General features: G+C 39.7%; 1 pseudogene; it reads left to right on the top strand.

Moving 5' to 3' along the window:
- The first annotated feature begins 1,380 nt into the window (after positions 1–1,380).
- Positions 1,381–11,809, top strand: part of LOC149144505 (protein PIN-LIKES 2-like) — a 38,914-nt pseudogene continuing 28,485 nt past the window's right edge.

Here is an 11,809-nt window from a genome sequence, read left to right as displayed (position 1 = left end):
CATGCTCAACGAGAAAGGTTATTGCAGCTAAATGGGTTAGATGAACACCGAATGCAGGCCCTCCTCCACTTAGAAGTGGTTCAACTTCAAATGAAGATATGGCATGACCGACACCTTAATGACAAACAATTCCAGTCGGGAGATTGGGCGCTGCTGTATGATTCTAGACATAAGGATTTCAAAGGGAAGCTGAGGACAAGATGGATAGGACCATATGCAGTGGAGAAGTGAAATGACAATGGTTCCGTCCTTATCGGACCATTGATGAAGAAGCCATCCCCATGCTCATCAATGGGCATCGACTAAAGATCTACAGGAAACCTCTTTTGAGGCAAGAGTTCATCGAAATTGTGGAAAAATCAGTGTTGGTAATAGAGAAGGGTTCTGCCTCTGTTTTGGCCACACCCTGAGCATCATCATTAAAAAAAAAAAAAAAAAAAAAAAAGAAAAGAAAAGAAAAGAAAAAAAAGAAAAAAAGAAAAAAAAGAAAAAAAAGAAAAAATACAATAAAAAAGATCCTTGGGTGAAAACCTCTCTGAGGCGCCCAAGGCAGATGGTAGGGGTGAAAACCTCATTGAGGCGCCCCTGCTGTCTCTCTGAAAAAGAATTTGAATAAAAAGACCCTTGGGCAAAAACCTCTCTGAGGTGCCCAAGGCAGATAGTAGGGGTGAAAACCTCATTGAGGCACCCCTGCTGTCTCTTTAAAAAAAAAAAAAAAAAAAAAGAGAGAAAAAGAAAAAGAGAAAGAAAAAAGAAGGAAGAAACAGAGAGAAAAAAACAAGTTTAATCCCTGGAAATTGTTGTAGGTTGCAAGAACACAATGCAGAAAGGAGGCCTCCCAACACAAGGACAAGGGTCCTTACCAAGTTACCAGGCATCCTCACATCCACTCCCTCCATAACACTCATTTTTTTTAGGGTTCAGAAACAATCTAGTCGTGGTTCAACCTTCTACAGGAAGCTGCAGGACTTTCTACAGGAAGTTCTGTATTTCTATAGGAAACATCCTGTAGAGCCTTTGGGCAGGCCAGAATCGATTATGGAGAGGGATTTGAAGCTTGAAGTCTGTTGAGGAGGCATGCAACCACTCTTTTCTTCCATCCTCCACTTGTTTCATCTCCTTTCACCACCATTGCCACCATCTGGTTGAATATACGTGCACAGTCATACCAAAACCCTGTTTTCTCAGATAAAAATTTGTTTTTTTCAAGTGAAAAATAAAGCATGCAGAGGCCCGCACACTTTACCTGTCAAGGCACCCTCAGGACCCTTCATCCGTGAATGAAATTTTGTCTGTTTCAGCATGCACCCTAGGAGGAGAAACGGCTACAGGATGTCCTACAGGAATCCTGTAGCAGCTGATCCGGCTGGAGCACATACCATGGAGACACCAGCAGCTCACATCAAACGAAGCCGGTGCATGCAACATTCACCACCAGAGAGTCGGGTCTCAAGGTCATGGAACCAACATCAACCAATGGAAGAGGAGCTCCAGCACCCGTGCACGAAGCAGCAGCAAGCAAATCCAGCATTTCTCGTCCTGAAGCCTGAAAAAAACATCCACGACCGCACAGGTAAGTGCCTAACCTTATTCGTCAAATTACATGAAATATACTCTAAAATTTGCATGACTGTGAGAATGGGCGGATTGAACAAGTTTGGTGGCCATTCAACTGGACACCCACAGCCAGACAGATGGCCTCGTAGGATCCGAATGGGCTTGGTTATGCCAAAAAGACGGGCAGTTGACACGTGGGAAGTGTCCAGTCGGGGAGAATCGGCAGTATGACAGAAATGGCGGCGGTGAATGCAGAGGGAAGGATTCGGCGGTCAGAGACACGCTGAGGAATGATGGCTGTGAAATCGGCCTGGACAGCTCACCCCCGCACCATGAATTCTGCAGCATTTCAAATTGGCCGGTCGAATAACTTACGGTAAACTGCTGTCATTCGCACTTGCAACCGTTTTTGCAGCCGAGTACGCGTCATCCTCCTTTGCAAGTTGTTAGCCCGAGCTTCTCGGTCTGTTCCAACGTCCTTTCGCAGCTCAGACTCGTTTAGAACCACCGTAATGTCCTCCAGAAGCCGGGAAAGCTTTCTACAGGAAGGGGCGCTACAGGAAGCCCGACATTACGAAGAAGCTTGGATTGTTCACATCGAGGGTGGAAATTCTCAGAGAGGTAGGCCCGAACATACCTTTCCCATGCAAAATGGTTCAAAAGGTGGTGAATTCGACGTGCTGGGGTAGAGAAAAATTTAAAAGCAAGTCTGTCTACGAATCCAAAAGCAGTTTACTTATTGTTGCATGAAATTGTCTTCGTGGTTTGCATCCAAGATTTTCTCCACGAAGTCCTGAGTTAAATTCCTTCTGTAGAGAAGTGAGACACTGTCAAGGCTAACCGGTGGAAAAAATGTGAAATTTATATGATTGCGTGTATGTTGGAAACATAGCCCTGCACTCTGTTTAGAGAAATCCCGAGTCGTCCTTCTGTTCACGAGCAGTCCGGTTTCAAAATAGAGGAACTGATACAAAGAGGCCTGCAGACACCGTTTTTAACGCTCTGAGAAGGAAACACACCTAGAATTCCATTTCTGCTCAAAGCGCAAGCAAAAACAGAGTCTTTTTCACCATGCCAGGAGGGTTTATCCAAAAGGAACCCTCAGACTCCCAGAAACTCCGAGAAACCCCTGAGGTGGTAGACTTATTTTCCCGTCCACACTGGATGACATTCTGTGACAAACTTCAAGGTCATGATGATGAAATTACAGAAGAATTCCTAAGGTCCCTGAAGCTGAAATCGAAGACACTAGCCACTGTCAACTTCAGAGGATTGACCCTAAGACTCACCCCACAGCTCATTAGCAGAGTCATTGATCTACTGATGGGGGTACCCTGGGATAAGGAGGAGAGAAAATTGGGTCAAAAGGCTAAAAAGGAGTTCTTCTTGCCAGAGGAACAATTTTCAGAGGACAAGAATGGGGTCCGAAGAACCAGCCTACAACCATTTTGGAGCGAAGTCAGCCTCCAAATTATGAAGTATATTACCTGTGAGGGGCGATTCAGCATCGTATATGGTTATCATTTCCGTTTGCTAACAGAACTCAGGCACCAAATGGATCTGCCCTCAGAACAAAAATTGAGCATCCCTTACTTCCTCTTGCAATCCTTGATTGAGTGTTCCACAAAGCTGAGGGAGGGGACACCAGACAAGCTGGCCCATCATGGGCTTATCAAGCTCCTCGTGGAAGATGCACTCCATACTTACACTGTCCCTCTCTCCTGGGAAATTTTTCGAAATATGTCTAAGGATGATGACATCCGAATTTTGGCCGAGAAGCTCACTTCCTCCAGCAGCGAGGAGAAGGAGCACACCGAGGCAGAAAAGAAAGCTAAAGGTCAAGAAACCCTCGGCAAGCCACCAAAGAAAGAACAAAAAGAGCCACGAGAAAAAGGCCAAGCTTTTGAGGCCAAAACAATGGGTGGTAAAATAACACAAACACCCAGGGAGAAAAGACTGCAGAGCAGGGCAGAAAGGACCGAGAAAGTCCAAGCCAGTGAAGGCACCCCTAAGGCAGCCTCAACCAAGCTAAAGGAAAAAGCACCCTCAGCCAAGCAGGCTAAAACAATGCCAACTGGTTCTACAGGAAGCCAGAAGGCCATTTCTACAGGAAGTCCAAAAACTGCTTCTATAGGAAGCCAGAAACCAGCCACTATAGGCATTTCTACAGGAAGTCTGAAGAAAGGGCAGCAGAAGGAGAAATCGGCCGAGATTCTAGCTAGGGAGGCAGCAGCTGTGCTGGCCACCCTAAGCACCTCTCCCAAGCAGAAGGAAAAGCGAAAGAGGGAGACTCCCCTGTATTTTAAGGCAAGGAGGAGTGTGAGGATTAAGACTGGCAGACCCCAGCCTCCATCAAAAGAGCCAATCACAATTATAGATACCCCTACCACACCAAAGGAGAGGTCCCCCTCCAAGGCATCCATCACTTATGAGCGGGGAAGCCCGAAGACATCCACATGGAAGGAAAGGATGGAGAAATTGAACTCGGAGGCCTCTCTATAGGATGCTGAGGGTGCTCTATAGGAAACTTTGGCTAGGCTGAAAGAGACTGAACAGATGGAGGAAAGAGCAGCCAAGTCATCACAGGAGGAGGAGAAGGCCGATACCATTATGGAACCAAGCCCCCAGCCCAGCCTGGGCTCTTATTATAACTTCTTAGAGGCCGGGAAAATCATTCCTCAAAAATTCACAGTGCCACTTTTCCTAGCACTAGAGGAAGAAAGAGTACGGACCCACACTTGGATGAAGATCGCTAAATCCAAGGGGGTGGCAGATATAGGCCCTCTAGAGGAAAAGCTCAAGGAGACCCAAAGAGAGTTGGAAAGAGTACGGCATGTGGAAAGCTCCCAACAGGCCAAGCTACGAGAAGAGAATGGGCTGCTTAGACAGCAGCTACAACTACAAGGACAGAGGAAAGAAGAGGACACATCAACGAAGGACACCACAGAAGAGCCTCAGGGAAAAGAAGGAATGCAAGCTAAACTTGAGGCACTAAACCGGCAACTACAGGAAAGGGAATTGCAAGCACGCCTAGAGATACAATCTCTAAAACAGTAGATGCAAGAAAAGGAGGCACAACTGGCCTGCATGGCCAGTTGGGCAACGGAAGCTCTGCAATGTAGGCAACCAACCAAATCCTATGGCCTATACCTCAGGGATCAGTGGCTACAATTCCAAATCAACACGTTGGCACAAAAGGGTATCTCCCAAATCCAAAACCCCCAGTAGTTCATGGATTTATGTAACAATAGTTCATCGGAAGACAAGGCCAAGCTATCAGAGTTCTACCTTCATAATTTGGCCCTTCCAAATATAACCTCATGGGACCCCAACATAGCAGTAGGGGACATGCAGCTGATGGCAATGACCTCATGGCTAAACCACGAATAAAAGAGAGCGGCAGAGGTCAGAAATGTCATGGAACGAGAATTACAAGAATCACTGCTGATTAGAGCAGATCCAGGGGACCCCATAGCATTGATATTCGCCCACCAGCACCTAGCAACCAACTCTCAGGCTCTGTTAGAGTACATGGATCGGCAGGCTCAGGCCATAGCACACTTTGAGGATATGGAGCGACTATTGGGGGACAATTGTGTTCATGCTTGCACCCGTAGGTGGAACACATTGTCACACAAACTCAAAATCAGGGAATACCACACTCCAACTAGAATGAGGGAGGCCTTGGCACGAGTGCCTCTCTACAAAAAGTCTATGCAGAACCTCCAGGCCAGCTGGATAGGCCTCAAGTTAAGTCCCCCTTTGCTTTTGGGATTGTTAGAAGGAGGCACAGAAGAAGAAGAGCATAAGCAGTGGGAAGAGGTGGAAAGGAAGGCCGGATTCCATGACAGTGAAGAGGACACTAGTTCAAAATCTTGGGATGTGAGGGAGGCGATCAAAGCAATTAAGGACGAGGAGCTGGACTAGTTGCTCGAGGATGAGCAACCCTTTTAGCAGGGGGTGATGATGAGCCCCAAATTGGGTAACCTATTGGGCTCATTTTGCCTAATTATCCTTGTTCAGTCCTTGTTCAATCCTCCATTTTTCATAGCTTATGCATTATTTTTTATTATGTTTATGTCATTTGTACGAATAAGGGTGGTCACTCTTCCTAGGTGGCTAACACGTGCTTATTTCAGTTTTTTTGACACATGTTGGAGCAAAACCGAGAAATCATGGGCTAGAAGAGAACCAAGCTTGAGGTGAGGATTCGTAGGGGGTTTGTCTATGACATTAAATAGCCCTTCCTCGAGATCCTCACCCCCAAACTCTGAGCTCACAGGCCACCAAAACTGGATCTTGAAGGCAGCCAAGCAGATTTTGGAAAAGGGACTGTCTACTAACAATTGGACAACCAAGTCCCCTAGATTTAGGAGGTTTGCTAGGGCCCTCGTGGTGTATAAATGATAAGGCCTCAGCCTTCGTAAGGGACTTTTTTGAAACAATTGCATATTTTTGCACTACAGTGCTATCAGCTTTAGCTCGTTTTCTTGTAGCCATTTTGGCATAACTCTTGACTGATGACTATTTTTTGATAATGATTAGCAGTCCTATTTCATATCAACTCTGAGTTTTTTATAGGAGCTGTAGCTCTCAGGGTTGGGCCCAACCTGAGAGCCTAGGGCCTCCTTTATGTACTGTTATCTTTCTTTTAAGCATCGTTGTTTTCCTTTTGTGCATTTGCAAACGTATTTCTGTCAGGCAGATTAAGTTGTGTTGACTAACTAGGTCACTGTTTATGAATAGAATGCTTCAGATGTTTAGAATAGATTGGTAGGATAATAACAGGAAAAAGGCTCCAAAAAAGGGTCAACAAACACTTTTGGTTTCTCCTCTTCCTTATTGGATTAGGGGCTGGAATTGAAGTAACCGTGCTGTCCCAAACAAAAACACTAGTTTGCTTTACCATGCAATCCTTAGTGTATTGTTTTCATTTGCAGAAGTTGGTTATGTGTTCAGATCTCTGAAATGTTTCATTGCATAGTTGATATACATGGTTCTCTTTCAAATAAAGCTACTGTTCATTCACTTTATTGTTAGTTAGATTAGATTAGCTAGGACTTTGATTACTCGCAAGACTTTGTTGATTCAGTTGAATGTATACGGTGCAGAGCATCTCTACCACTCTTTCATCCACCTAAGCTTAATCAGAGCCATCTGCTCCATCTCCTAGCTAGGTTCCTCGTCTCACATCTGTCCTCTTGCCCACGTAACCCTACCTTTTTGTGCAATCATTGTTTCAGCCTTCTTTGAGCCAATTTAGCCATCTACACCTTCTCACCACTCCATCCACCAGTCCTTGGGCCACTTCAGACCCCTATCTTACCTCCATATCCATTCATGCATCTTCCCTCACTCACCCATCCTCCAAAATCCAATTTTTAAACATCCTGTAGAAATTTCTGAACATCCTGTAGAAATTCCTGAACATCCTGTAGAACCCCTGCAGACTTCCTATAGAAGCTCACAAATGAGGTTTCTTGATAGCCAAACTTTGTGAAACTCTCTGGAAGGGTGTCAGGGACTCCTTAGACCCTCTCTGAACCTTCCCGACCTCTTCCAGGCATTTCTCCTCCTTGATCCACCCCTGTACAGTCAAAGAACAGTGAAAGCATATGCATGATGAAACTAACGACTTAATCAAAAATACAAAAAGATGTTTTCTTCAGATAGAGGTAGTCTAGACACATGTATTTTACCTTCATAGAAGTAATGGCATCTCTTTCAGTAGTTTGCATTCTCTCCTTTGCATCAGTAGGACTAGCTGGTAGAATTAGGGTTTGCATTTTCCTTCAGTTTTTCAATCTCTTTTCGCAAATAGATTAGCTTCCTTCGAGTTAGATTTCATCCATAAATTAAAAAGCTTCTTCTAAGAGCTCATAGAAGTTGGCTTAAGCTCCTAGTGGACTTGTGCCAGCTGACCAAGTGACAGCTGCAGCAGGAGCTAGTACTTGTGCATACAACACCGTCGCTTCCAAGTTTGTTACGAACTACCGGGTTGATAAAAGTAATGACGGGAGTCCCAGGAGTTGCAGCATTATTGCTGCAATACTGGAGCCCACCACCCATCTTGATTTGAATTTACTGAAGGAAGAGTTATTGATTGGGTTTTCTCCTTATAGGGGTTTTACCTTGGCTCTGTGCCTACACCTTGTGTCTCTTGTTCTTGTGATATTAATATGCATATAATATGGTAATTGCTTGATGAAATATAAACTAGTTAAGAAGTAAAATATGCCAACGTAATTCACAAGTAATTATCAAGAAAGAGGAATCAAACCCTAATTCCTATAAGCGTTGATTTCTCAACATATAACCCATAACATATGATCCATATAAACCCTATAATTTTGTATCCAATAACCATAACCACTAATGCATAACTCATATAACCATTAACCTTAATCACTACAACCCACAACTACTACATCCTCTAATTCATAAACATTAAACCTTGTAACCTCTATCATCGATACCATGTGACCACTATAATACATGATCTTTTAACCCTGTAACTACTTAAAACCTTATTCCCTCATAGCTTAACCATAACTCCTATTTTACCCCATATAACTCTTGAATATCAACACCAAAAGCACCAAAAGCACCAAAACACTATAATCATTGTCACCTAACACATAAACTATTTAATCTATATAACTCATCACCTCTATTACCTAACCTATATAACTCATCAACCCTAATCCCCAACCCTTCTACCCAAAAATCAAAAGTACCATTTACCCATATCACCTCTAAACCTTAAATATTATAAAAAAATAAAATTTGACTTACATTGAATAATAATATCTAAATCCTAACCCACATAAAACCTATACTTTAATTGATATAACACACAAACCTTATAATCTATATAATATTTGATATTTAACATTAGTTCACAATCCTTATAACTTACAATCGTTGAAACTCTTAATCCATAATCCCTACAACTCTTAAACCTTAACCCCTAATCCTTAAATCATATATCTTCTAGCTTATTATCCCTAAGACCTAAAACTCTAATAACACCTAAATCTAATAATTCTTATAATCAATAACTCCTTCTCCAAGTAATATGTACAACACTAACCCTTATAACTCTTTAGTTAAAGAAACCATTAACCCTCAATCTCTTATAACTCCTAACCATTATAATTATAATCCTGTAAGCATTAATTGTAATAATTTATTATTAATAACCCCTATTCTATATAATAATTAACCTCTAATAAACCTTGCTACCCCTATAACCCATAAACTCTTTAACCTATATAAATATTAAACATTAAATCTAATAAACCTTATAATATCTATAATATTTAACTATTAAATCCTAATACACAACCCCAATAACTATCCCTTATAATCACTTAAAATTTACACATAACCCATAAAATCTATAATATATAACACTCCATAACACATAATTTTATACCACTCCATAAAACTTTATTTTATAATTGTGATCTAAAATTCCTTGAACCTTGAACCATTATCGCTAAAACTTATAATCATTAATAATTAATTCTTAACACATAGTCACTATAAAACATAAAATCTAACCTGTATATCCCTTAAACCCTATAAAAATGACCCCTATATCCTATAACTACTAATGTATAATCGATATTAACCCTAAACCTTAAATATTGTAACACATGTATCTGATAACCTGCCACCATTGAAACCCATAACATATAAACCGTATAATCAATTTAACCTTTAAATCCGCATAAATTACCACTAAACTTTTATAATGTGTATTAGTTAACGTTTATAACCTATAAAATTTAACACCTATAACACCAAACGAATATAACTCCATTCCCCAAACCCCTAAACTCCATAACATGTATAGATGGTCATTGCTAATTCATTATGTCTATAACCACTAATCCAAATAAATAGTAGAACCCCTAGTCATTATACCTTATAGGTTGTAAATTTTAAATTATATAACCCAAATAATTCTTAACCCTACTCCAGTGATAAACCCTAACCCTTATTACACCTAAACTCTAAACCCAATAATGCAAAACATATAGACCCTATACCATTATGACCCCTAATATTTAACACATAATCCTAATCTCTTTAATCCATAATCCCTATAATTCATAACTTCTTATAAATTCTAATCCTTACGACCCCTAGTCATGAACCTCATTAATATTTAAGCATTATAAATTTTAAAATCTTATGTGGATCAAATATACTAGGAAGTAGAGTTTTACACGATATGTGCAAATACAATATCTATATGAATTTATATTAAGGAAAACATAATCTTATATGGATTTTACATGAAGAAAAATAAATCAACAAGTGTGGAGAGAAATAATCAGCAAGATCCTAATAAGTAACAAATGAATATAAAAATAGATTTAGTTGGAGACAAGATCTCAACTAGCTATGAGAATAGGAAACTAAGTGGCATCACCTCAAAAAACCACAATAATAATCTCCCATGCACATGCAACACAAGTAATAATGTGATACACATATATGCTAAGAACTAAGAATCCCTATTAAAGTCACATTACTTCCCTAAAAATATAAAAAACTCAATCATGGTCCAATGAGCCCATAACCTATTTAGTGCACATCTGTTTCCATGTTAGGATTGGATGTAGCCTCTTTGGATTAAGAGGTATATATTTCCATTGTTTTACATATCCATCACTTTCACATTGACCAAGTGCACACCCCTTTGCATCAACACAAAATCCACAACATCACGTTTACTTTATCATCTCAATTGTAAAGTTGTCACCCATGTTTTTACTCTAAATAGATTGTAATCCCCTCATGTCGGGTATAGTTTCACAAAACTAGGGTATGAATCTATTCACATCATCAAGCACAACATTTCAAAGAACCTTCATCATAAATATCAAATATAATTTTTCTTCTAAGTATGTGGGAAATTTGAGCTTTAGTTTTAGACCATGGTCTCTTACTTGTGCACTAGCCTCACTTGTTCATGACCATCATAACTTAAATGTAATTTGTACTTGTTAACTACTTCAAAAAATGATTTTAATCAAACTAAATCATGACTCTTTTGGTACCTCCTAAGTTCTTGTTTCACATAAGCAACCATGCCATCATTGGTATCCATGTCCCATTTCATAAAAGCTCCAAAATATGTGGAAATATTATCTCCTTATGAAGTTGACTCAATCAATGGAAATAGTGCACTTATTTGAAATTTCTTACGCACCCATCACGCCAATTCTGGTGTTTTTTAAATGTCATCTAATCTTTCTGAATTATTTATGTATCAACTCAAAGAAATGTGTAACAAGAAATGTGTTATTCTCACGATCATCACTAATATAAAAGTGATATTGCTTAATCACATCGCATGATTCTAGAGTGATATCCCTACCTTTAATTCAATCATATACATGTCTATATAAGACATATATGAATATAAATACTTGCACATACAAATCATCCATGGGTAAAAGTCAACCATAAAAAAAGAAAAAGAAAAAGAAAAGAATAAAACAAAAGATAAACATGTTAGATAGTTAGAAAATTCAATATGAATATGTACATTTTTTTGTTGAATATAATTAGGTTAAATGTTTACTATCATTATAATGCGCCATACAATTCTATCATTCATAATTATGAGTATTAATAACTTTTTAAATTGCATAAAAGTTGACGAATCAACACATTGTAATAAATCAAGAATAAAAATAATATCATGTGGAAGAATAGGAATTTGTGGTAGAGAATAAATTGAGTGACAACACGAGGAACATGATTTACATTGATGATCATTACAATATTATATGAGTCATTTGTGGGTGTAAAGTGGGTTTTGTAAGGAAAACATTACTAGCAATTGCACCAAAAGGTGCAAAGTAACGTCGAAGACAATAATCAAGTGAAATATATGGACATGGGAAATCACTTGGTTTTGAACTTTTGGACTGTGAAGGTGACAAGATCCACATATCCTCCTTCAATTACTTATCATTGAATGATATACTGTATATTGGTTGAGTCTACACAATAACAAATGACAACATGAAGGTTCCCAATCCCAACTACAATCATCTGAATAGACCGTTTGAAATCCTCCTCCTCTCTACATCAAATGTGTCTTAATGCACACATGATGATGAGTCGATTCCTTCTCATTTCTTTCATTCATACCAATACATTCGCTTAATATCACAACTATCATCTCAATTATTGACATTGTTGGTGTTGCTAGTTTGACTTTTCCTAC

This window comes from Pinus tabuliformis, chromosome X, assembly GCF_031772625.1.
Source record: "Pinus tabuliformis cultivar Carrire ecotype Pingquan chromosome X, CPIR1, whole genome shotgun sequence".
NCBI classification, from domain to species: domain Eukaryota; kingdom Viridiplantae; phylum Streptophyta; class Pinopsida; order Pinales; family Pinaceae; genus Pinus; species Pinus tabuliformis.
This window is presented reverse-complemented; position numbering and strand designations above follow the sequence as displayed.